The 22309-nt window shown below is 42.1% G+C and overlaps 1 protein-coding gene and 2 long non-coding RNA genes across 9 annotated transcripts in view; 1 reads left to right on the forward strand and 2 right to left on the reverse strand.

Moving 5' to 3' along the window:
* LOC110438227 (uncharacterized) overlaps nt 1-16008 on the reverse strand; it is a 26797-nt gene extending 10789 nt beyond the window's left edge. The window contains exon 1 of the long non-coding RNA XR_015520252.1: nt 15856-16008. This is a non-coding gene — a long non-coding RNA (uncharacterized LOC110438227). The remainder of the gene's footprint in view (nt 1-15855) is intronic.
* dnai1.2 (dynein, axonemal, intermediate chain 1, paralog 2) overlaps nt 1-22309 on the forward strand; it is a 68806-nt gene that overhangs the window by 38243 nt on the left and 8254 nt on the right. For 2 of the 6 annotated variants that reach the window (XR_015519610.1, XR_015519611.1), the window contains exon 19: nt 9008-9103. The exons of 2 other annotated variants lie outside the window; for them this stretch is intronic. The gene's annotated coding sequence lies outside the window, so the exon portion shown is untranslated. Of the gene's footprint in view, nt 1-9007; nt 9104-9195; nt 9606-13909; nt 13988-14178; nt 14498-22309 lie in introns of those variants that run through there. 2 more of the 6 variants (XR_015519612.1, XR_015519609.1) reach the window with 2 other exon arrangements.
* LOC141379845 (uncharacterized) lies at nt 16445-19787 on the reverse strand. 2 transcript variants are annotated; one of them, XR_015520246.1, is made up of 6 exons: nt 19732-19787; nt 18384-18489; nt 18191-18261; nt 17567-17751; nt 17203-17406; nt 16445-16800 (listed from the first exon to the last, which is right to left on the reverse strand). It is a non-coding gene; the product is annotated as an uncharacterized LOC141379845 (long non-coding RNA). The 2 variants fall into 2 exon arrangements; XR_015520245.1 differs by lacking the exon at nt 16445-16800 and having other exon boundaries at nt 17103-17406.

The following is a 22309-nucleotide window of genomic DNA, read 5'->3' on the forward strand; positions in this document are numbered from 1 at the left end:
TTGTTTTGATACGGCACTTCCCTGCTGCCGACCGCCATAACAGACAAAGAGCTGCTCAGATGATCTAAAATTCTGAGTACGGTCCACATAAATGCGCAGAGCGCGAACTGGACAAATTAAAGAAAGGGCTGGGTCTGCCTCCTCCGGGGGCAGCGCTTGCAGGTTCACTACCTGATCTCTAAAGGGGGTGGTAGGAACCTTGGGCACATAACCGGGGCGGGGTCTCAGGATGACGTGAGAGTAATCCGGCCCGAATTCCAGGCACGAGTCACTGACCGAAAATGCCTCCAGGTCCCCGACCCTCTTGATGGAGGCCAACGCAACCAGCAGAGCTGTCTTCAGGGACAGAAATCTTAGAGATACTGATTCGAGTGGCTCAAAGGGATCGGATCGCAGACTCGTGAGAACGAGGGCGAGATCCCAAGAGGGCATGAGAGGGGGGCGAGATGGATTAATTCGCCTAGCACCCCTAAGGAACTGGATGACCAGGTTATGCTTTCCCACGGTGCCGCCAGCTACCGCGCTATGATAAGCGGAGATGGCGGCCACGTAAACCTTGAGAGTGGAGGGCGACAGCCTGCTGTCCAACTTCTCTTGAAGGAAAGAGAGCACAACACTAATCTGGCAATTTCGGGGGTCTTCTCTGCGAAAGACGCACCATTCAGTGAATAGACTCCACTTCAGGGCGTAGGCGCGCCTCGTGGAGGGGGCTCTAGCCTGAGTGATGGTATTAACCACCGCAGTCGGTAGGTTACCTAAGTCTTCCTCGCGTCTAGGGACCACACGTGGAGGTTCCAAAGATCGGGGCGAGGGTGCCAGATGGTGCCCTGTCCCTGAGAGAGTAGGTCCTCTCTCAAAGGGATCCGCCAGGGGAGGGCCGTCGCGAGGAGTGAGAGCTCTGATATCCAGGTCCGGTTGGGCCAAAGGGGCGCAACTAGCAGAACCTGTTCCTTGTCCTCCCTGACCTTGCACAGAAACTGCGCGAGCAGGCTCACTGGGGGAAACGCATACTTGCGCATGCCCCGAGGCCAGCTGTGGGCCAGTGCATCCGTGCCGAGAGAGCCCTCGGTCAGGGAAAAAAACAACTGGCAGTGAGCGTTCTCGGGGGAAGCAAACAGATCGATCTGGGCCTCCCCGAATCGCGCCCATATCAGCTGAACAGACTCGGGGTGGAGTCTCCATTCTCCAGGGCGTAACAGCTGTCGTGAGAGCGCATCGGCTGCACGATTGAGCGTGCCTGGGACGTGAATGGCGCGCAGCGATTTCAGCCGCGGGTGACTCCAGAGGAGCAGACGGCGGGCGAGCTGAGACATGCGGCGAGAGCGCATACCCCCCATGCGGTTGATATACGCCGCCGCCGCCATACTGTCCGTCCTGACCAGCACGTGTTGCCGCTCCAGCACCGGTAAAAAGCGGTGGAGAGCGAGGAACACTGCCAACAGCTCTAGGCGATTGATATGCCAATGCAGCTGGGCACCCTTCCAGAGGCCCGCAGCCGCATGCCCGCGACACACGGCCCCCCAACCCGTGTTGGAAGCGTCTGTTGAAACAACAACATGGCTGGACGCCTGTCCTAGAGGCACACCGGCCTGTAGGAACGAGGGGTCGTTCCAAGGGCTGAGGGCGCGGCGACACAGCGCAGTAACCGAGACCCGGTGTGTGCCCGCGTGCCATGCGCGTCTGGGGACCCGATCGTGAAGCCAGTGCTGAAGTGGTCTCATATGGAGCAACCCGAGCGGCGTGACGGCGGCTGCGGATGCCATATGCCCCAGGAGCCTCTGAAAGAACTTCAGTGGGACCACTAGTTTGCTGTCGAGCTCCCTCAGACAGTTCAGCAACAGGCGAGCGCGTTCCTCGGAGAGGTGCGCTACCATGGTGATCGAGTCCAGCTCCATCCCGAGAAAAGAAATCCTCTGCACGGGGGCGAGTTTGCTCTTTTCTCGGTTGACCTGAAGCCCCAGTAGGCGGAGATGCCGAAGCACCTTGTCCCTGTGCATAATCAATTGCTCCCGCGAGTGGGCTAAAATCAGCCAGTCGTCGAGATAATTGAGTATGCGAATGCCCGCGAGCCGAAGGGGCGCTAGGGCACCCTCCGCGAGTTTGGTGAAGACCCGCGGAGACAGAGAGAGCCCGAAGGGGAGGACCTTGTACTGCCACGCTCGACCCTCGAACGCAAACCGCAGAAATTGGCGGTGGCGTGGAAGAATGGAGACATGGAAATACGCGTCCTTCAGGTCTATGGCTGCAAACCAATCCCGAGGACGAACGCATTGGAGAATGCGCCTCTGCGTGAGCATTCTGAACGGCAGCTTGTGCAGACAGCGGTTCAAAACGCGCAGATCTAGGATTGGCCGTGACCCACCGCTCTTTTTGGGTACGATGAAGTATGGGCTGTAAAACCCACTCTCCATCTCGGCTGGAGGAACCGGCTCGATTGCACCCTTCGCCAGGAGGGCAGCAATCTCCTCTCGCAAGACAGGGGCGGACAGGGGGTTGACCCTGGAGAAATACACGCCCGTAAACTTGGGGGGCCGTTTCGCGAACTGAATCGCGTAACCGAGTCTGATTGTGCGTATGAGCCACCGCGAGGGGCTGGCCCGCGCTAACCAGGCAGGCAGAGCCCTCGCTAATGGAGTCATCGCTACAATCGCTGACGTACCAGCGGTGGGGCAGCGCGGAGTGGGTGTGCTGATCCGGGAAGCACGAGGGTCCCGCGGAAGAGCTGGAGGAGAGCGATTCACTCTGGCTCCGCACCCTGACTCCGGAGAGGGGGCTGGAGGGCTGAGGAAAGGGAGACCGTCCCCCCAGCGCTCGTGAGCCACTGGCGAAGCACGTAGAGTCTGCGAGCCGGAAGGCAGCGCGTCCCGGACTGGCAGAACTCGTGCAGTCACATCCGGGGAAGGGAAAAAGTGCTCTTTTACTGATGTTTTGGTGGCACTGAAAAGTACCGTTGTTATCGGGGCCCCGCCCTCCAGCGGGGAAAGAGCAAGTTTCCTCTTCTCCGGATGGCCTGTCTCAGGGACGCTTCGCGGTCCGTTTACCGGACTTAACGGCGCCCTGGGCAGGAGGGGCTGCCTGCTTTCGAGGTGAACGCCGCGCCCGCTTGGCCGGAGGCGCAGGCGGGGGCGGGGCAGCACTCGTTAGCGGGCGCCCTCGGCGAGGAACAGCGGAGGTGGATGGCTCGGCGGGCGGAGCGGGCTTACGGCCACGCCGATAGATGACATTGCCCATCGCATCCGACTGCTCTTTCACCGCCTTGAATTCCTGGGTGAATTCACCGACGGTGTCGCCGAACAGGCCAGCCTGGGATATGGGCGAGTCAAGAAAGCGAACTTTGTCAACGTCGCGCATATCAGCCAGGTTTAGCCAGAGGTGGCGTTCCTGAACCACAAGTGTGGACATCGTCCTCCCCAGCGCACACGCGGCGGACTTAGTAGTCCGAAGAGCATAGTCGGTCGCGGTGCGCAGCTCATGTAATAAGCTTGGGTTGGACCCGCCCTCGTGCAGCTCGGCCAGCGCCTGCGCTTGGTAGCGCTGGTAGGTGGCCATCGCGTGCAAAGCAGAAGCAGCCTGGCCCGCAGCCTTATAAGCTCTGGCTCCGAGGGAGGCAGACAACCTACAGGCTTTGGACGGGAGGCGGGGCAAACCCCGCCACGTAGAGGCGCCGCGCGGACAAAGATTGACCGCGATAGCGCGCTCCACTGACGGGATCGCCTCATACCCCCTGGCAGCTCCGCCGTCAATGGCGGTGAGGGCGGAGGCACTCGCAGCACGGGCAGAGAAAGGTGCCCTCCAGGACTGCGTGAGCCTACTGTGCACTTCCGGGAAGAAGGGGACGAGAGGCTTCGAAGGCTTCGCCTTCTGGTCCTCTACGTAGCACCCATCTAGTCGGTCCGGCCGCGGAGCTGGGGGATAAACCATCTCCAACCCCACGGCCGAAGCAGCCCGGGAAAGCACGGCTAACATGTCCGCTTCAGGATCCGATTTGACAGCGCTCACCTGCCCGGAGGGGGCGAGCGGGTCCGGATCTTCGTCGGACAGTGAAAGCCCACCCTCCGATGCCGCGGAGGACATCTGATCTCCGGTGTCAGCGAGTGTGAGAGCTACCATCTGGTTAGACGGATCACTCTCACCACCCGAAGCTTGGATGGAGCGCCGTGAGGAGCGAGAGGTCCGCGAGCCCGTGGGCGGCGGATTAGCTCCCGCTGAAACCCTCAGATCTGCCCGAGCGCCCGCTGCTTTTTTAGAGCAGGAGGCAACTGGGGTGGCTCGCTCTCTTGCGAAAGTTAGCCGCGATCTTAGCTGTGCAACGGTCATGGCATCGCAATGACGACATGAACCGCCCGCGAGCACCGCATTAACATGCTGGACCCCCAAACATGCAATGCAGTGATCGTGTCCATCATCCGGAGACAGGAAACCCCCGCATCCAGAAACGCACAGTCGGAGCGCCATCCTGAAAAGGACGTGCTGCACGACTGTGTTGCTCTTTTAGGAAAGTTGCAACTATACGCACCGCTCTGGAGGACCGGACCCAAAGAACCGCAGGCAAGGGAGTAACCCAGCTCGACCGTCTGCCACCGCGAAGACCCACTCTGGACCGGGAGACACACTCGTTCGCTCTGAAGTGCTGATCAGCAAGAGGAACCCTCATCGACTCACTCAGAAAGGATCTGAAGCGAAAAGGATGGCGTCTGCTGGCTTCAGGTGTGCTTATATGCTGAGATAATTGCAGATGTCGCACACCTGCGCAAGCTTACGCTGCCAATTAATTTCATTCATTGGCCCGTTCAATACTCTCCAGATAAGCGGCTTCTGATCCGAATCCTCCCATTCATGGCACTGAAGTTCCCCAACCGAAGGGGAACTCATAGATGTTGCATATGCTTGAGTGTCTCTCGAAAAATTATTTATTTAAAAATTCCACATTACATGAAAGTGGTGGAAATAGTGTTGCAGCCTGTGCTGTAAGCAGAAGCGTCACATAGATTAAGTGATTTACATGTGAAGTCAATGCAAAAAAGATGCAAAGATGCAATCAATTAGACATCCTGTGACACAAATGGAGTGAATAATATGGCGCGAATGAACGTTTTGTGCGTTTGGCGCACTTTAGACTGCAAAAGAAAGTGGGAGCAAACATCTAACAAACGGAGCAATGAAATAGACAGAATAATAAGCAGTTTACAATGATGGAGATCGGTTCAAGGATGACAGCTGCTGGACATGACCGAATTGAAGGACATTATTTGTAATGCCGGTATTATATTATTATGTATGGCTGGCATTATAATGTGTCAAATCGATAAATGATTTCACTTAACCCTTTCCCTGCAGTTGACAAGAGAAAACGCTTTAGATGTATTACGGTAGGGGAAGCCCTAATGCAAGTCCTGAGTGAGGTACATGATGTCAGATCCTCCAAGGAGTGAAATCTGGGAAAGATGTAAGCTGTATATATATTAAAAAAATGATTTCAAGTACTCGGGAGGAGGCTGTGTTGTTAGTTTCAGCAGTTGTTATCCGGGATTAACAACTAACATAAAATAATTGTCTTGATTGACCTATAAGTATCAAGTACTCCAAAGAATCGCGTGGTTCTGGTGACGTGCAAAATTCAGATGGAGGGCAGAACGTAAAAAACTGAATGGGAGACAGAGGAAAGTCTGTATTTTTGCGATCTATACCATATTTAAAAGAGATATAAATAGAAAATGTTTGGCTTAATCCTCACCCTTTATTTCAGTTTTAGATTTTGTCTAAATCTAGAATCTAGATGTAGATTATATATATATACAGTTGAAGTCAGAATTATTAGCCCCAGTAAATTATTAGCCCCCCTGTTTATTTTTTCCCCAATTTCTGTTTAACAGAGAGAAGATTTTTTTCAACGCATTTCTAAATATAATAGTAATGAGGACAGTAATTAATATTTAACTAGATATTTTTCAACATTTCTATACAGCTTAAAGTGACATTTAAAGGCTAAACTAGGTTAAGTAAGTTAACTAGGCAGGTTAGGGTAATCAGGCAGGTTATTATATAATGATGGCTTGTTCATTAGACAATCAAAAAATAGCTTAAAGGGGCTAATCATTTTGACCTTAAAATGGCTTTTAAAATTAATAACTGTTTTTATTCTAGCCAAAATAAAACAAATAAGACTTTTTTCAGAAGAAAAAATATTATCAGACATACTGTAAAAAATTTTCTTGCTGACTTCCACTATATATATATATATATATATATATATATATATATATTTATATACCAAAATTGTCTGGAAAAATATCTGGAAATTACCACCGCAAAATCAAAGAAACTAGGGGTCTGAATATGCACTACTCTACACTATTTTATAGTGTAGTGTTAGTAGTGCGTGCACACTAACATTTTAAAAAGAATAAGTGCATTTTTTATATGATGCACCTTTTCAACCGTTAAAATGAAGTGTGGAATGTTGAACACTTCACGCTCTCAACGCCTGCTGCTTTGCTCAAGTAGCGGAAGGGGCGGAGCTTTCAGGTGCTCATGTAGGATTACTTATTTAGCAAAATTCTACTACGAGCAACCCAGGCTCATTGTGGAAACGTAGTCCCGCGGACGTTTCTGGAGACCACGGAATACGTCCCGGCGGGTACGTACGGCTGCAGTTTTTGTTTTTGCGAATCTGCGAGAGTTCGCGCCCACGCTGTTCTCGTGTGAACCTACCAGAGGCCGCTGTCCGACTGACCGGATGATTGACTGCGCGACCGGCCAATCGGCTGACCCGCCCTTTTCCTTCCCTAAACCCAACCAATTTTACCGATTGACCCACCCGCCCGCTCGCTTCCCTAAACCCGAGCAACAGTTTACAAAAGCCAGGATTTTTTTTTCTACCGCGTTTTCGGATTTCACCGCGTTCTCACCCAGTTATGAAACTCGTTCACTTAATTTTTGGGATTCTGTTTTTGTCTTACCTGATTGCTGGAACCGCTCTTCCCCGGACTAGAAACCGATCGCTGTGGTCAAATCCTCTCTGCATCTCAAGCTTGCCGTCGTACACGGTGAGCTGAGTGGACAAACGGGTTGCAGCGGTAAAGCCCCACACAAGGAGGTAAGCGGTCGGCTGGCCGGCCAGCCGGCAAGCACGAAAGGGAACAGCGTCACACCGCCCTGTAGCGTTCGCGAAAAAAAATAAATGCAGCCGTACGTACCTCCCAGGACGTATTCCACTGTCTCCAGAAACATCCGCTGGATTACGTATTCAGAATGAGCTTGTGTTGACTACGAAAGTCATTATTCCGCCCCCCGATGGTGAATGTGGTTAAACTCATGGCAGGAATTACTTGGTAGTTTGGTCACTTATTTCACTACTTTGGCAACCGTCAAATGTTATCAGGGGAACGGTTTAAATTTCCAATTATTCATCTTTCATTCATTCATTCATTCATTCATTCATTCATTTTTTTTCTTCTGAATTAAAACTAAATTCTCAATTAGTAAAAAAAAAAAAACTATTAGTGTTCCATTTGAGATGACACTGCATTCATATAATATGTTGTGTGTGTGTGTAACTGCATAAGTGCATCTAATTTTTTTTTTTTTTAAACAAAGAAAAAGGATAACCGTTAAGTTTTCTTGTTTTAGTTTTAACAGTAGGTCTAAATATCTGCTGTATAGCAATTTTTGTTCATATTTTAAGGGATTAAACAGTTGAATGATTAGCAACATTTTGGAAATACATTTGAATTCCATACACAGAAGTAACACAAGTGTCACTGGAATTTGTGTGGACAACCTCTAGAAAGGATATGCTTAATCACTCTTATAATAATCACTGTTATAATCCAAATGCAAAAACAAACCCAGAGTCTGAATGACTGAACCACAGGAATTAGATGTCCCTTAGTACAGAAACACAAATGCACACAGATTGCTACCCAGAATGCCATCTCTTCAAAGCCAGATGGAAATTGCCATGGGCATAGCGGTGTGTGTGTGAGAAATCAAACAAGACTTTAAAAATAATGCCTTACATTACAATGAACTTACACATGAAGCATGTAAAGGCTTCCTACAGTATGCAGCCGTTCATCTACACCCTACTGTTATCATGACGTACAGCACAGCCGTGGTGTATAATATAACTGTCTGTATTTGTGCCCCTCATGAGGCGTGCTTCCCCTTGATTGTTATTATAGCTCATAGTAAAGCCATAAGAGACAGGTGGGAACTGTGTGAGGGAAATCTAGAGCTCCTCTAATCACTTCACCTGCACTGCTTGACTTACAGGTCACAATGAAGAGAACTTGCTTCAGTCTTCCTGACATTTTACCACCACACGTGTCTCTTAAGCAATCTGTTAAATGAGCTTGTGTGTGAGTGTGTGTGTGTGGATGTGTGTGTGTGTGTGTGTGTGTGTGTGTGTGTGTGTGTGTGTGTGTGTGTGTGTGTGTGTGTGTGTGTGTGTGTGTGTGTGTGTGTGTGTGTGTGTGTGTGTGTGTGGCACGTCATTAACAGAAATCCTGGAATGAACTGCTCAGGGCTACAAGAGCTCCAGATATTTGAATTTTTGCTGAATTACGAGTAATGAATTCATTAGAAGGCAACATGACTTACTGAACTCACTGCATCAATGCAAATGAACGCAATACTAGCTGCTTAATGCAGTTATCAAGAGACCACTCATGTGTTGATTCAGTAATAATTCAAGAAGATGCAGAACACCCAGTGCTGCTGGTGCAAGACAGACAATCAAAACATGATGAATTGAAGAAAAACATCAACTTGTGAACCCGAGTCATTGAATAAACAAACAAACCACCTCACCAACACCATTCACCATCCATCCCTCTGACCACTGGGATTTACTGTAGCTCTGCCATTACATTCAGCCGTGTGGGAGAAGCCGAGTGGCTCATTCAGATCTCAATGCATGACTGGGTGGTCATCCAACTGAGATGATTTTCTGATGAGTCAGTCACCCTGTGCTGCTGGGCCTGATCACTGATTTCTCCACTCGTAGGACACACAGATCCAAACAGACGTGGAATTGGCGCCCATATTCAGGCACTAACATCAATTCTCCGGCCACCATTGACTGTTTGAGCAAGAAACCTCGGTACAGTGCAACTTAAATCCATCTATATTAGAGCTGTCAGTGTTAACGCATTAACAGATATTATTATTTCTTTAACGCAAATGAACCTTTAGAAAAGGATTGACCCCAGCTTCTTGCCATCATTGCAGCTTTATTATTGTGTGAAGGATAATATGATAATTATGGGTTAGGTGCTGAATGGCAAAAATCATTATAAAAAGCTGGTTAAACTTATTGTAGTGATAAACTGTTGTTTCACCAAAGCACAATAAGTACCATCTTCGGGCCAGACATATTCTTGCAGATGTTAGCAAAATGCCAGTGCAGAGGCAGAGTAAACCAGTCGTGCGCATCATAGCACGGATGAGTGCAAGCCCAACTGCTAAACAAACTCATTCCATCACTAACGACCACCACGGACTGCAGACTTATCAACGTTGTTCAGGACCATACCAGTTACATCAACAAGAACTTTTATTTAATACTACATGAACTGTACAATACTGGGATAAAAGGTAAAAAGGTGAGTCAGTTTGCAAAAGTCACTTCCATCGCACTTACTGGAGACCACTGGACATGAGTAAGTGACTAAAACTACCTCAGTGTAACAGCACAGCTAACCGAGGACAACTGACCTCTGCACTATTTACTTTGGGCCTGTTCAAAACTAATGTACCATAAGTATAGCAAGATAATAAAACCAGTGGATATGTTTTCTTAAATGCTGGATATTTACAGTTCAATCAAATGTTTAAAATTAATCTAGAATAATCAGAGACTATTATAGCAATTAATGTGCAAACATTTTTAAAATCAATTGACATCAGTAATTTATACAGTTAAGCCCGGAAATAATAATACTCCTGGAAAATTCTGACTTAAAGTTAAAAAGTTTAGACTGACTTAAAGCTCAGATTTCCTCCCCACATTGATGCCTCTTGTACATTGTCTTATATTTTTAGGAAAGCCTGTGTCATTTCAGATAAAAAAAAAAAAGATAAATAAATTAAAGTAACAATAAGTCAGAATTCACCTGGGCTTTTAGTAATATCGGGCTTGTGTATACATGCAGTACAAAATACATGCATGCAAACAAAAAAATGATCTTTATTTGCAATAAATCATATATGGGGGGTTAGAAATATACCCACCGTCCACTTAATTAGGTACACCTGCCCAACTGCCTGTTAACACAAATGTTTAATTAGCCAATTACAGAGCAGCAACTCAATGCATTTAGGCATGTAGACATGGTCAAGGTGATCTGCTGCAGTTCAAACAGAGCAACAGAATGGGGAAGAAAGGTGACTTAAGTGACTGAGTGTGGCATGGTTGTTGAAGCCAGGCGGGCTGATCTGAGTATTTCAGAAACTGCTGATCTACTGAGATTTTTACCATCTCTAGGGTTTACAGAGAATGGTCTGAAAAAGAGAAAACATCCAGTGAGCGGCAGTTCTGTGGGCACAAATGCCTTGTTGACGCCAGAGGTCAGAGGAGAATGGCCAGGCAGGTTCGAGCTGATAAAAAAACAACAGTAACTCAAATAAACATTCATTACAACAGAGGCCTTCACAGTCACCAGATCTCAATCCAATAGAGCACTTTGGCATGTGATAGAATGGGACATTTGCATCATGGATGTGTATCCAACAAATCTGCAGCAACTGTGTGATGCTATGATGTCAATATGGACCTGAATCTCTGAGAAATATTTCCAGTACCATGTTGAATCTATGCCATGAAGGATTAAGGCAGTTCTGAAGGCAAAAGGTGGTCCAAGCCGGTACTAGTAAGGTGTACCTAATAAAGTGGCCGGTAAGTATGTGCACTGCAGTAGCTGCTGATTTAAGCAATTTGCATATATAAAGACACAGTCACACTGCACTTTTTGCCCCACAGACTTCCAATCATAAGCATGCAAATGGATACGCCAGCTCGTATGACAAGTTTTGCATGTTTTCCAAAGTTCAAGCTTGGGAAAGTCGGACCTGCAATATCCCTTCACGTGATTGTGTGAGGTCAATATAAAGATTAAAATATGTACAGAATTTTTAAATATGAAGCAATCACTTGGTTAAATGATGTCGAGTCATCTTGTTTTCTACTCCTTTTCACAGCACCGTATAACACAATGTTTCTCAACCATGTTACTGGAGGACCACCAGCTCTGCACATTTTCCATGTCTCCTTAAACAAACACAGCTGATACAGATCATCAGCTCATGAGCAGAGACTGAAAGACCTGTACAGGGTGTAAAAGACAAAGGAGACATCCAAAACATGCAGTGTTGGTGGTCCTCCGGGGATGTGGTTGAGAAACACTGGTGTAACAGAATTTCAAATACTCAAACTCTAGTGTGACCACAGCTTTAGGAGTGATTAACCAGGATGATGACAGTTTAGAGACTGTCATGCAGAGCTAGACAATATTAACAGGTCATTAAGTCTTATTACATGGCTCTCTGGAATACTTAATGCTGATTGGTCAATCAGGACATTCCAAGGGATTTTAATCCCAGATAACAACTGCTGAAACTAATAAGACAGCCTCCTTCGAGTACTTTAGCTCATATTATATATATTTAGCTTATTGTATCTCACACCACTGTTCTTGACTGTTGGCATCATCTTGCAACTGAATATTAAGCACTTTAGATCAGTGCAGGCTGCATTTGGACATTTTTTGCTTCTGTCAGCTTTGTTTAATTAAAAGGTTTATAAATTATTACAACTCAGATTTTTTTTTCGTCTAAGTGTTTAGCTTTGTGGCAAGCAGCCAAGTAATAACTGTGATAATGTACATCTAGGTTTTTTTTTAGCAGAATGATTGCCTTTAGTCTGATCAGCATGCAGGGCTTTATTATCCAAGAACAACCACCTAGATGTAGATGATGCTTTACTTCATATATAGTGGAGATCATAATAAAAGAACTACCCTTTCCTAAATGTCAAGGTCACTCATTAGTTCTGTTTGAAGTTATCTCAACAGATTACATTACATTCATGTGATTGATAACATAACCAGCATACATTATAATGCTCCTGCCCTAAATTGTGTGTGAAATGTTGTTTTGTTTTCAACACAAACGTCACATTCCTGCTGAAGTGATGAATTGCATTACTAATGAATGTTTTCTTATCAAATGGTAACAGATGATTTATTCAAGTATGGCCTGAGATTCAAAAAAACTATTTCTGTAGATGCAAAAACATCCCTACTGTCACAGTCATCAACAAGACTATTGCGATTAGTAATCGAGTCCCGACATTTAGAAAGAGGAACTGACATGAAAATCAAGCAAATGGGAACCAAAGTGAGGAAAGGCCAAAATGTGGCATTAAACGTAGAGTTATGAACTGCATCAAAATGCCACATCAGATCACTATTGTTTCCTGGTAACCGACACGTTCTGTTTTGGTGGCAGAGCCTCATGGGTGGCGGCGGTAAAAGTCAGGTCCCCTAGCAGCTTTCTGAGAGCCGCTTTAGAGGAGCTGGGTTTATTAACTGTGCGCTGAATACAGACAGCGGTCTCAGAGGCTCAATCGAGGGATTGTGAATCAGAGCAGGGCTTTTCAAATAGCATCTCCAAATATTCTGATACGCTATGTGGAAATAATCACTTCTTAAATACTGTAGATTGTGGCATCTAGACAGATTGTTTCACTTCATGAAATGCCAGAAGCCAATTAATTTAGCTGTGCCTGTGTATGTATGTATTTGTGTGTTTGTGCATATGTTCTACTGAAGTAAATCTGAAAGTCATGGGCTGTTTCTTAATATGCATTCTTCAGTGTTCTTGCGTCCTCGTGTTCTCGTATATCTCGTATATCATCAACTGCCAAAGTTCAGATCCGAAACTCAAGACCGCAAGAGCAGAGGACGCGTGACAGTTCCCAGATGTGTTCTTGGTATTGAGGATGCACCGATGCAGACTTTAGCACTAAACTCGCTCTAGAAGTCATTGCGGCAGAATAAAGGAGGTGGGAAGCGCAGCATTTAATATAGATTTATTATTAAAGTTCAGAAATACAACTTATTCACATCAGGAGTTTTCCTAAATGAGACAGTGAAAGTAAACATCGCCTTGAAAATCTTAATAAAGATATAAACACAATAAGGGTGTTTATTTGCAGAAGTTTATATTGAAATCTGATTTTTTTGTATAAAGTAGGGCTTTTGTGCATCTTATATATACTGGAAAGAGAAAAAAACAATAAATTTTGTATGAATCCTGTTTAAATCATTTTCAGTTAAAAATGCATGAAGGTCATGTGACCATCAGGAAAAATGCAGCATCCCATTTTTCAAAGGACACATTCTGTGTTCTTGCGGTCTCCTTAGTTTATTCTTCCGAGGTAATTTGGCAAGACCAGTCTTCTAAAGAACGCAAGTCCGTTCACTGCGTTCTTCAAATTGAGAAACAGCCATCATCTACATCTTCCCTCCGGTAGATTTCAGTTCCAACCCATATCAAACACACCTGTCTGTCAGTAATTAACAAGTGCTGTTGAGGTCTTAATTAACTGGTTCAGGTGTGTTTGATCAGGGTTGGAGCTAAACTCTGTAGGAAGGGAGATCTCCAGGAACACGGTTGATCACCCCTCATCTTTATATTTGATGGCCTGAGGCACCATATAACAATTAAAGGGATAGTTCATCGACAACTGAAAGTCCTGTCATCATTTACTCACCCTTCACTCCTCACAAACCAGTTTGAATTTCTATCTTCTGTTCTGTTGAACACAAAAGAAGGTAGTCTAAATAAAGCTGGAAACCTGAAATCATTGACTGATATGGTATTTGTTTTCCTTACTTTTTGTCAACAGTTACCAGGTTTCAGCTTTGTTCAGAATATTGTGTTCACCAGAACAAAGAAACCTATACATTTTTGGAACCACTTGAATGTAAGTAAACTGAGAATATTGAGATTTTTTTTTGGTCAAACTGTCCCTTTAACAGCAAATTTTCATTTCTGGCAAACCGTCAGATTTATAATAAGAAGGGATGTGCAGCATTTATGATGCATCTTTTTCAAATATGCATTTTATATGCAGTATTTATGATATGTTTTTCAAATATACATTTTAAACACAAGGGGCTGCATGGTGGGGCAATGGGTAGCAGGATCGCACAGCAAGAAGGTTGCTGTTTCAAGCCTCGGCTGGATCAGTTGGCATTTTTGTGTGGAGTTTACATGTTCTCCCTACTGTATGTTTGCATGGATTTCCTCCGGGTGCTCCAGTTTCCCCCACAGTCCAGACATGTGGTATAGGTGCATTGGGTAGACTAAATTGTCCGTAGTATATGTGTGTGAATGAGTGTGTATGGATGTTCCCCAGTGTTTGGGTTTCATTCCGCTGTGGCGACCCCAGATTAATAAAGGGACTAAGCTGAAAAGAAAATGAATGAATTTTAAATAGAAAATAGTATTTTGTCATTTGTATTTGATACGGTTGATGGAAATGGCTTCATATGTGATATCAAAATACTTTAGTGTCTTGTATTGTTGTATTTTTAAAATACTTTGTGAGAACTCTACATGATGGCATCATTTAAATGCACCCTCTGACTGGTGCTTTGGACATGATTAACCCTTCACTTAAAGAATAACCAAAAAATAAATAAATAAATAAAATATGTGTAGAAAGAGTATACTGTATAATAATAGTAGTGTAAGATGAATTACTAATGCCAAATGTTTGTCTTTAAAACAAACTAAGTCCATAAAACAAATCCTACACTACTTCATTGACTGTTTTAAATGCCAGTGATTGATATAAATTAAATGAAGATGTATGCCTAAAGATGTCAAAGTGGCACAGCATATAAAACACATTTCATAATCTCTTAAAACCTGACATGTTATAGCAGGATATATTGCAAAAAATAGATCAGTTCTTTGAAGTTTTCAGAAATCATCAGTGTTGAAGAGGCAGTTAAATGGTAAAGGGACTGATGTTGTGCTCCTTTATAAAATTATTTTGTAGGGTTTTTTTTAATTCAAAAATACAGTATTTTATTTAATACATTTTGCGACTGCTACTGTATTTTGTAGTTTGTTTTGATACAATTAAACCTAAAGTATTTGGTATTTTATTTCAAAATACATTTCAATGTATTTTTGCCCAACCCTAATATAAAAATGGATCAAGTGGACTTTCATTGAATGAACAATATAATAATTTCAATTATGTGTTGCTCAAAAAGTTAGATCAAATACACACATACTGTAAGTGGGACGAGGACAAGTAAAAACCGAAGCATATTTTGAGGCGTGCCCGTGGACCCCAAAAATGCCATCTGGCAAACCTTTATATTGGATGAGTTCTTGCGTTTAAAATCAGCTAGACCCGCATACAGTGTCGGAACTGAACGCTTGTGTCTCAAGACCCAAGTTTAAGTACTTTAAAATGCCATGCTTATGGCGCGCGAGAGGCGACGCGAAGATTACAGACAAAAACGAAAACAGAACGAGCCCTCTGAATGTACCCCAAGTAGACAGCTAACTAGATTTTTAATACCCCCAATGATTGATTTATTTCCACAAATGCGAAAACGAATATGCGTATTCAAAACGCATGTCGGTTTACACTTTTTATTTGTGTTGGGAATGAAATGACCTTTATAGCGAACCTTTTAAAACGATATTATAATGCAAGACAAATAATGCGCAAATACATTACCCCGAAAAGCTGGTCAAAGCATTCCCCTTCCTTCAGTTCACATTAAAACTCCGTCCATTATGGTGGAAATAAGCACTTTACACACTCACCGACACACAGACGCGACGTTGACAGGGCTACAGAGGGTCCAGCAGCTGTCTGGATGTGATGGTCCATGAGAGTGAGACAACAGCAGCAGAAGCAGGAGCTGAGAAGATGACATGAGCTCCTGCTCCAGTGACGCGCGCCGATTTCCAAACACAGCCCAGATAGCAAAATACACTCGGGCCAGTTCCGGCTAGATTGTCGCCTGCCGAAGACTTACCCCTCGGCCCAACTCCGGCTGCCGGACTCGGGCCGGATGCCTGTGGACTCACTGCCCGATTCCGGCCCGAATCAAGCGGGCCAGATGCGGCGGCCGTAAGCGAGCCGACGCTGCGCATCCGCGCCGGAATCGGCGCGAGGGTAATGTGCGCTGCGGCCCGGAGCTGGCGCGACTCCGTATTTATACACCTTATAAAATCTTTTGGTATTACATTGGTACTTAATATATGGTATTACAACCATTTGAATTTATATAACAGCAAACACAGGCTATAATGTAAACACAAAGTGTAAGCACTGTGTTTAACCTTTGAATAAAGTGCAAACTGCATACACATTCTGTAACGAAAATAATCAGACAAATGACAAAATAAATAAATGTTAAACGTTTATTAATTGCAAGAAAAAAATAGTACTAAAATTTTATAAATAATTTTGTAGTGCACAAGAATATCAATATAAAAACAACAATAAAACAACACATTAAAGACACGCAGAAAGATTTAAACAAAAAGTCTAAAAATAACACACACACACAGATGTTTTTAAAACAACCCTGTTTTCCCAATAGACTTAAATTAAAAATTTGTACAAACAGCTAAATTTTATATAAACCTAAATATAGAAACCAATTTAAGATATAGCAAGAAACATCTTAAAAATACCAATGACAATCCGTAAAATATCCAAGTCAAACTTGTAAAAAGTACTGCAGAATTCTGAAGAAACATCTTGAAACATTTTTTAATAAAACATTAAAATAATAATAAACAAACAAACAAACAAACAAATATATATATATATATATATATATATATATATATATATATATATATAATTGCAGAAGTATAAAGTCAAACTTATTTTTAAATAAACTTGAACAAAATCAATTGCACAAACAGCAAGACATGAGTGAGATGATTATACATTTCATATATATACACGTCTTGTGCAATTTTATATTTATAATTTTATTTGTATTACGTTTATTAAAAATGTATCAAGATGTTTCTTCAGAATTTGGCGCACACACATACATACATACCTACATACCATACATATATACACACACACATACACACATATATATATACATATACATATGTATACATATAAATGCAAATGAAAGAAACAAATTGTTCAAGTATCAGGGAACATCCTAATACACTTAAAATGTTGTTTAAAAAATAAAACAAAATAGTGATGTAGACATTTGACACATTAGCTTTCTCTTCTTTCTTCCTCCATCCCTGTCAGGGGCAAGTTGTAGCTACCTTGTAATGCATTTTTCCACTTCTTTATCAGTGGCGTGGTATGGACATTTGTCCTCACTCCATCTGTGATTAAAAGATAAACAGATAATTAGTAGTGAACAAGTACTAATATAAAAAAAAGAAAAAATTAGGAAAAAAGTAGGCTACCTACGAAGCAAAAAAAAACAATAAAAAAAACAAATAAACTTAAAACACTTTGAAATTAGCAAGAGCTTGAACTTACCAGTTTCTTCATTTCTTCAGGCTGCTCCTTTAGTTGATTTTCAAGCTTTTCCAAATCCAATTGGCCAAAGGAAGGTCAAATGTGTTTACATCTGGAATTTCATCACGTCTGTTTTGGTTTTGTGAAAATCAGGCCCAGCTGCTGCTTTATGATGTTGCATGATTTTAAAACTTCAGTCAGTCGTGCTAAAAAAGAAAAACAGATTAGTATAAATCAACCTGTAGCTTATTCTCATACAACTTCTGTAAATACAACAGTGGGTTAGACACTGCTGATATTCTCTAGTTGATCTTTACTTTCTAGCTGCATTAAACCTTAACAAATTTAGTGATGTCTTCAATTCTTACAAAGACATCACGAGATGCAATAAGTTATGTCTTGATCTCAAACTGCACTAGAACAAAGACTGTAAATGTTCATAGGTGTACTGCAGGAGTGTCCAAACTTTTTGGGCCGAGAGATGTTTTTTGAGCTGCAGATGGCCCGCGGGCCGTAGTTTGGACACGCCTGGTGTACTGGAATGTACAGTATCTGTGCATCTTGATGGTGGTCTTAAGATTTCTGCCATAGTCATTGATGGTGATGGTACTTGTGGTGCTGCATTGATTTCTGAAATCTTCATACCTGCCTTTTATCCAGCCTCTTTGTTCAAAGTAATTTTTCTTCATCATGGTATAGATGTGTCTATACTGTCCCTTGATCAGATACATTTACAAAACAAAACATCACTTTAGTATAGTGCCAGGGCAAAACTCACAGGTTGTAATAGATCAATGACAATGTTGACAGTATGTGTTTAAAATAATTGCAAACAAACCTGTTCTGTCTTGAGATGTATGACAGGCAATCATCGTCCTCATCTGTCTACCAGTCAGAAATCACAGTTGCATGTGGATGTTTTAGTCGAGCTTCCTCATATGCATCTATAATAAAACATCACATTGTTGTTAACCTCCCGTAAAGAAAAGTTCAAATCCTGAAATACTATCAAAGTTAATTAATGCATATAATACCTATAGTGTAAATAATCAGTACACAGAAGGTTGCACAAGATTTATTCGGAGATTCAAGCAGAGTGACAGCCTTATGAATCTGAGACATAGATTTGTAAGATGGTCAAGCACATGCATTATTCTGTACCCATGAAGATTAACCTACCATTGTGAAAAATGTTTGATGATGATAGCCAATAACAATAAACCGTTTCAGCTGTTTGTGAAGCAATTAGTAATGTAATGTCTGAAAAGCTCAATTTATGTTGAAAATGTATCAGCAGTTTACAGCTTATAATGGACTTTTAGCACACAACTATAACATGCCTATTCACGTTCAAAAGAGTGTGCCATTGACTTCTTTGGTCGTGATGTACTGCAAAATGATCTCACTAACCTTTGTTAAACAAGAACAATGAGACTTAACCAACAAATATTGTTACCCATTCATTTAAATCAGAATTTATCACCGTCAATAACATAAAAAACAAACAAAAAACATCAAAATCTGCTTTAAGACGTTCAGTTTTACATTAACTGACCATTACAGCTTGAACAAAAGATATAATTGATTCACATAGGCTAACACATATGAATTAAAGTGCATAGTAATATATTTCTCTTGGATAATTTAAAGAGAATAGTAAACAGTCGAGTTTCGATCACTTTTCGTGACTAACTGCATAAACAAGATAAACAATAATATTTTATTAATCCAAAACGATTAGTTTTTATTTATACAATCACAGAATTAATACTGTTGGATAAGTATACGCCTGTACAATGATTTTTTCAACATCCACGGTACTTTATAAGGTTAAATCAGGAAAAAAACACGTTGCCATGTTAGTTAATGGATTCGTCTACAGAAACTTTCTTTAACGCAAAGTTAGCATACACACAAATTCGTTTCATGTTTCTTTAAAATAATTAAAATAGTTTTCAGTTACTACACACATCACAATCTAACATTGTGTTAGGGACAGGAACTTTCAGGCGTGTTTGTAACTGTTAGCGTTAGCATACATTAGCTCCAGTCGTGTTTCTTAAAGCAAGTTTCATTTCGTATCAAACTGTTTTAAATTACTAAACGCTGTTACAACCAAACACCGTGGAAATGTTTTAAGCTCTAAATTCGCTAATTATACAGAACACAAGCAGTAAAAAGCTTACCTTTCTGACCGGAATTCACGTGAAGTCTTTAAAAAAAAAAAACTTTTTCTTCTTGTGATCTTCGTGCCATGGTGGTTGACAACCAGCTTTTTGGAGCATTACCGCCACCGTCTGGATTGGAGTGTGGATCATGAGTTTAGTCACGCATGTGTTTATTATGAAACCAACTTCTGCTTTAAAACAAAAACAGTCAGCACAGGAGCGTGCTATCTCAAAAATAAGCGAATTTTACATAGTTTTTCTCTAGATGACATGTATAATCTATTTATAAATAATATTGTTTGCGTCTAAACATTGCGAACATCCACACTAAATATTTTTTTTTTTTTTTTGCTATCGTACCATGAATATTTTCTCAAATTATCATTAAACGTGGAGCTAACAGATTACTAGATAAATAAAGGACTTAATCGGTTGCCATCAGCCTTAATCGGTTGCCATATGGTTGACCGGAATCGGGCCAGTGCTTTACAGCCGTATCACAACCGCATGTGCGCGAGCGAGCTGCGGGCCGCACTCGGCCCGGATAACACTCGCCGATGCCGAGTCGGAGCCGGAGGCGCCGGAGGGCAGCCGAGCTCGGGCCGATTACTGCCTGCTATCTGGGAGAACGCATGAGGCGATGATATACAGAGAAAGCGATTGGAAGACTCAACACTATACGATAAAAATAGATCGCTGTAAGTGATACAAATGACTGCAATCACTAAACTCTACATCACTGAGTGAAGAGAGTAATTGTTGTCGAATAGTGTGCGATACAGCAGCGCCCTCGCCTAAATGTAGCCGTACGCTCTTTAATGATGTCAACAGTACGCAAGGCACTTACTACGATTAGCGCGCAAAATAGAGACGGTGAAGTTTTTCTAGCACACAGCGTCCGGTGGCATATTGTAAAATGTTTGTTTTAATGATCCTATAGCTGAGCTAAACCCATCAAAATAAGACAAACTGGAGCAAACACTTTTTATATTCACTTTTAACTCTTATGCTCTGTTGGGGATATTTTCATCCACTCTGGGGAGATTTTGAGTCTTCATTTGGCCATACCTTTTTTTCTGTTTCAGCTAGCAGAATGATTTTTGATGACAAATCTTATTTTGACACAATATTTTGGGAAAATTCTGTGAATTTAATTGAATTTTTATTTACTATCTTTACCTTTTTGTTATGTTGGAGATGAAAACATCCACTAAACTAAGCTGCTGTAAAAATGCATCAGATTTTTTTCTTACTTTTTGTATTAATCTGTTAATCAAGCTCAGTCTACTAAATTGTTTAGAACATTACATTTTATCCTCCATATAACTCCAGGGTGCGACTTATACATTGGCGAATGAGGTGGTGTAGGGGGAAGTCAAGTTTTCATCAATGAACCAATAAATTTAAATCAATTACATCTAATTTAATCATCAGACTCGTTGTTTTCAGTGTTTTGAGGGATTTTCGAGTGGTTCACAATGACATTTGTCATATTAAATAAGTGACAGGTTTGCTTTCCTGCACCTATTAATGGATGACCACAAAAGACAAGACACATTTTCTATTTTACTGTTAAACTTCCATGTGTGAGCAAGTGTATAATAAAATACAAACTATGCATCTAGTTTTACAGACACCTACAAATGTCCTTTTTAAAGAAACCTGTTTTATGAACACACACTGTCTGTTGCCATTTACTGGTTTTAAACCAACAAATGTATATTTTTGGCACAAACCTGCATTCACAATGGTATGAACCATTATAGGGGTGGTCAAATATATATTGAAGATATCATTTAAGTTCATATTAATTATTAATATTACTTAAAATACAGATCTGAGCAAACTATTTCTTAACTATTGAAGGCATCTCCCCATACATCTTGGTTTAATGTCCTTCAAGGGGAGGAATCGAGTGTTAATCAGGGGGGTCAGATCCCCTGTAATTCTTACCATTCTTACTCCATATAAAATCAGGTGACTAAGCTTTTTTTTTTTTTTTTTTTTGCACAGGCCTATTTAAAGGGTTAATGGTCCCAAGTGATAATCAATAGTGAAAATTTGACCTCGTCCCAACAGGGAAAACCAACTCCAATCCAAAATGCACATTAGATGCTGTCATGGTTTTGTAATAAAAAAGTGGTTATAATGGAAGTCAATGGGGCAATAACAGCCACCAACAGTAAATTAGAGAGAAACAAATTTAATCTACCAATGCATCAAAGCCAATGTTTTTACTTGTTCACACATCCAAGACTGTGATAAAAGATTTTTAAAAATGCAGTCTACAGTGACTCTTTTATTGAAAATACACAATTTTGTGTGTTTTTCACCAAATCAGTGACATCATTTATGAATTTGGCTATTAAAAAGTTAAAATCCTCTAATTTTTAAAAGCATTTAGTAGTTTAAATGAGGACTGAGGTTGATTAACAGATTTATGCAATCTGATGTATTTTTACAGCAGGTACATTTAGTGGATGTTTTCATCTTGAACATAACAAAAGTGTACATTTGAACAGTGCACGAGGGTTAAAAAGATACTCCAGTAATGCACATTGTAAAATTGGCTACTTTCCAAAATAGTCCCACTATC

Source organism: Danio rerio, chromosome 21 (assembly GCF_052040795.2).
Source record: "Danio rerio strain M-AB ecotype USA chromosome 21, GRCz13ab, whole genome shotgun sequence".
Classification (NCBI taxonomy): domain Eukaryota; kingdom Metazoa; phylum Chordata; class Actinopteri; order Cypriniformes; family Danionidae; genus Danio; species Danio rerio.